Source organism: Odontomachus brunneus, unplaced genomic scaffold (assembly GCF_010583005.1).
Source record: "Odontomachus brunneus isolate Ranch 3 - 2012 unplaced genomic scaffold, Obru_v1 Obru_scaffold_014, whole genome shotgun sequence".
Lineage (NCBI taxonomy): Eukaryota > Metazoa > Arthropoda > Insecta > Hymenoptera > Formicidae > Odontomachus > Odontomachus brunneus.
The window spans coordinates 1,787,603-1,793,161 of NW_022639464.1; positions in this window are offsets into that span (position 1 = coordinate 1,787,603).

Consider the following 5,559-nt stretch of genomic DNA (forward strand, 5'->3'; position numbering starts at 1 on the left):
TTATAGATATTTCAATCAAGTCTTTCTAATCTCCTTCTTTGTAATTATTTTATAACAGGGTTGCGAGTAACAGAATTGAGAGAATTATTTTTCTAATTAATTGTCGTGTTTAATTGGCGATTAATATAAGCCAATTTAATTGGAGTTTTATTGATAATTGATTTCAAGAAATGTAATCGAAGTCTATTCAATTGATAATTGATTTCAATAAATTCAATTAAAGACTGTTCAATTGATAGTTAATATGAGCGAAGGAAATTAAAGGTCGTTTAATTAATACTAAACTTAGTAAATTTAATCGACAATTAAGCAAATTTAACCAATTCAATCGAAGATTGTTTGGTGACAATTGATATGGTTAATATTCTCCTCAATGTGGATCCTACTTACCGCTTCTGAATCATCGGCATCTTCCATGATGTTACTCTGATACTGAGTATAATTATTATCCATAAAACCAATTGTAATTTTAAATAATCAAACATTCTTTGATTGGATCGATTGAATGTGCTCAGTAGTTAATTAAACAATTTTTAATTAAATTTGCTAAGTGCAGTTGTCAATTAAATGGCTTTTAATAAAATTTACCAAATTTAAATGGCTTTTAATAAAATTTAAGAAAATTTACTAAAATTCAATTTTTATTTTTTTACGATCTTTGATTTCTTTTGCTCAGGTCAATTGTTAATTGGATACTTTTTAATCGATTTCATTAAATATTCTTCCATTGATTTTCCTAGAATCAATTGTCATGAGTTGAATTAAAACATATTTTTGTCCAAATCAATTAAATTAAGACAATTTTTATGAATGCTCTTTTACAACTCTGCTTTGTAAGTACATACAGAATTTCTTGTAACAATATCATAAAAGAGAATATACATTTCGGGCAATTTGGGAAGCACGCAAATTTTAAGTTTACTTCTTTTTCATTCAATTTCACTTGCTGAATCAATCACTTGAGTCATCCGAGAATCACAATCAAAATAGTCTTAGTATGTGGGAAGAATTTTAAGACATTTTATGAACAGAAGAAATCAATAACAGATTTGGTTATTTTAGTTACTTTACATTAGCGAATTTCTCAGTTCATTTTTATTAATATCGTAGCTTTTACTAAGCAGTCAAGAACAAATTAAACTTTGTTCTCTTCTGAGTTTTAGTAGAGAATATGTGTTTCTTTAACAGTAGCAGAAAGAGGAGAAATAGAGTGTATTATGCAGACATATCAGAGGACATAAAGAGAGAGAGATTTTTCTCGAATACTCGACGTGGAACTGATTGTTTCGTCTTTACTATCGTCGACTGTATCGTCCCTTATTTTTCTGCACACTACAAAAGAATAAAGAATATGAGAGAATGGATATCGATTTTAATTAAGACTGATGAATATTCCTAAACATTTGTTGTCAAAATATTAATATATCTTTCTTTGCAATACCTTTTTTAAAATATGTTAAAGCATCAAAACAAAAAAAAAACTTTAACAAATATAGTTTCGTCAACTAGTAATTTTTTGTTTATTACATTTTACATCCATTAAAAATAGAAAATTAACGTTTTACAGCATTATCGATTGAAACGAAATTTAGGTTTAACAAAAAATTAGTTTCCAAATAACTAGAAAGTGATCAGTACTTTTTATTAGGATGAACTAATTATAATTAATTGATATTTGTGTCCATAAAGAATGACTTCACGCCTATCGTAAGCGCGGAAGAGTTTCAACTTTCCAATAGTCTTTATCCGAAGTCGCTATAACATTCATAAGTCGCATAAGGTAGAATTTTATCGGGGCATGCCCCAAATCCGAAAGAGCCTAGATAGGCATGCCCTAAAATAGTCTTGGCATCGTTGGGCCTAGAAAGGGTATACAAAAACAAATTCTGAGTAGAATTTCCTTAACAGACCCTGAAGAGGCACTATTGGGGATGTTCCTAACTAGGCCTACCACTGTTGCGCCTAGAAAGGACCTACAAAGACAAATTCTGAGTGGAATTTCCTAAACAAGCCCTGAATAGGCACTGTTGGGATTCCCCTAACAAGGCCTATTACTGTTGTGCCTAGAAAGAATCTACAAAGGCAAATTCTGAGTAGGATTTCCTAAACAGATCCTGAATAGGCGCTGTTGGGGATACCCTTAATAAGTCCTGCCATCGCTTGCCTATATATGGCAGCAAAAGGATTTCTAAAGGAAAAATTTTTTTTTAGGATTTCTAAAGCAAAAGGATTTCTAAAGGAAAATTCGTAAATAGGCCCAAAATAAGCACAGATGTGGATGTCCGTAGACATCAACACAACAAGACATGTACTTATATAATTCAATCAGGGTCTCGTTTATTTAATTCTTGAAATAGTTTAAAGTCTTACAGAATTTTAGTTTACAGTCTTAGACTGAAGTAAAATTCATATAAGTTTGAAGTAAAACCAAAATACCTATAATTTTGGTTCTCAAAAATAGTTTTCTAAATAAGGATTGTCCACATAGGGTTCCACACAGCAAGCTTTCCAAAAGATAACTTGGAAATTATATTGAAATATAATATTGAAATAATTTAGAAATATTTGTGAAACATTTTATCAAAATCTTTTTCACTAAAATATTTCAGAAATCGCTTATAATAAGCGTTGATTTATATATTTATATATTTTAATTAATTTAATTAAATCTTATATGGTAAAGTGGATTTCTTCTTCTTTTAATTGTACTCCTTTATAATTACTCAAAGTTTATAGTCTTTCATGACTTTATTTATTTAATAACAATCAACAATAAAACAAATTTTACTATAAAAATTTAAAAATAACGAAATGGAAGTGTGGAATTTTGTAGACCTCATCTTGTTAGCTAAGGGTTAAATTAACAATAAAAGTATTAACGAAAAATATAATTTTTATTAAAATTATATCATTTTAGTAAATTATATTATCAAAAAATTATATTACTGTATTAATCATAACAGATATGGACAAAATGTTAGACGCTTATATTGATTGAAGAAATGGTGTAGTGTCTAAGGCAACAGATTTATAATCCAGAGGTGCCTCAGGTAAGGTCCCAGGTTTTCGAGTCCCACCCGTGTCAGTGAGAATTTTTAAATGTGATGTAGCAATCAAATAATCTAATGTTTTCAAATAAAATCAGCAAACTGTGACGAATAGTTTCTATTAGAAAAAAAGTAGTACATATTCATATATAAAAGAATATTTTTTTCTACTTAGGCGTGTCTAAATAGGGCCTCGTCAGATTTATAAATCGGACTCTGATTTACAAAAGCGTTACATCTCTGTATAGGGCCTATTCGCGGGTTTGCTTGAATGGCGCCTAGACAGAAATGGGGAAAAACTATAGGGCCTTTACAAGACCTTTTTTAAATTCCTATCCAGGTGATCGTATCGAGCAGCTTTCTGAAAATTCAGTTTAGCATCGTTGTAAAAGGAGTTGATGACAATATATTGTTTACAGTTGCGTGTATTAGTAAGTAACACTTTTTATCGTCCACTATCGCTGCTACATTCCTCGTCGGATTTCTGAGAAATTTATTTACGCAATATGTAATCATTTACGTAGGCATTGTCTTCACCATTTATGCTATATTATATGATCATCCTACTATGAGACAGTTCAAGACATGATGGTTGACCTCATTGTCGGATGCGTAGTACTTCTTATAGAATGCATCAGCGTTTGAAAGTGTTGATATGACATCGAGCTAAATAGGGGAAATCGGGGTTGGAAAAATCGATTATTTCTACTGTTCTTTAACAGATTTCAGAATCAAGCAAGCAGGAATTTCAAAGTCATCTTTGATATGTTTAAAAATTTTGCTTGCTTAATGTTATAACTTGTTAGAAAATTGCAGAAATAATCGGTTTTGCCAACTTATCCCGGTAGCCAACTAACTCCGTTTTTTCTACTCAAACTTATTGATGCAATCATTAATATCAGTACTGTATAATTCTGAAGCAGTCTATATGTGCATCAGAAGAATAATTTATTAAAAAAAAATTTTTAATTTATTTTAAATTACATAGATTAAGGGAATGCTAAAGTGAATAATTACAATTGTAAAGTCATCCATTTTAACATATCAAAATATCGATAACGTAGAGAAGATTGTCACTATTACGATCACACGATACACTTTGTATTTATTTTATACATAGATCTTATATAAATGTATTCTGTTTTGTTTTATCACATTTATTTATTTAGAAAACATAACAATACATAAATACAAATATTTCTGCAAACTTTTCATGTATTTTAAACTTCTGTAAATTCAGTTATAAAGAGGTAGCAATGTTTTTTGCCATTTTTGTGATTGAGGCAAACACACATTCGAAATGAACAAGTTGCAAAACTTTTATATTAAAATATTTACATTTCAATGTTATTATTTGTGTTTTCTATTAATTTACTAACCGAGAATTTAAATATGCTTTACTAGATATTGCATCTAAATCATGAATAACATAAGACCTTTAGTCTTTATCAATATCAGCGATATTTTACAAAAGATTTACCTGTATTATGTTACTTCTCTTAATAATATGTATTATAACTATTCCAGTGATTATTTATTTGCTGCTTATCAACATAAGTTTTTATGGTACAGTTCAATCTTATATTGTACTGCATATTAGGGATACTTTTTTAATTAAATATATTAAGTTTACCGGTCTTTCTTTCACACGAAATAATGTTTAGTATATATTGTAAGATATCATAAAATAAATTTATTGCTTGTACTTTATGCTTATACTTTTAATTTCTGTACTAAAATATTAAAGACGTAATATTAAAAATCCTCCGGCTTTCCTCTCTTCTTACCAAAATTCCACCAACTTACATTTCCCGACAAAACTCGAACGAATAACATTTCCAATCCCCGTCTAAAGGATTTACAACTTTCCTTGGCGCTAACTCGCCGATATAGACCCGAAACCTTCAACTTCAACTTTAGTTTCGCGAAACGGGTATTTACTTAGGTACTTGAAGCAATTTGTTATCCGACATTTAATTCGCAGGTAAATGTAAGGGTTCGTCTATGTACAAGGACGATGCGAAGATTTATCATGGAAGGGATCACGTAGATATCAGCCGTGTAATATTTGTTAATTGTCACGTAGCCATGGTGCGCAGAAATAAGCAAATTAATTTATAGTGTATTCCTGACAGCCGAATAAAAAATACCGATAGATACACGTCTGGAAGTAAAGACGTAAGATTCGCAATGACCGAAATCATATATAAAAGATTACTCAAATTAGGAATGATAAAAGAAACACGAATCTTTTTAACCTTTGTGAATCTTTTAACCTTTGTGAATTTGCATTTTTCCCAATAAATGCTCAGGCAAATCTCATTTACCTACCACGATCTAATTTTGAATTGTATATGGAAAAAATATTATAGTTCTTTTTACAGAAATTCTCTCTTTTTTCAATTTTACTATATATATGTTTCTAGTAGGTCAAAAATAGATTGTTAATAAGGTCTATTTTGCTAATAAACATAGTAAATTTCATTAGAAACAGAATTCTCGGTTAGTAAAT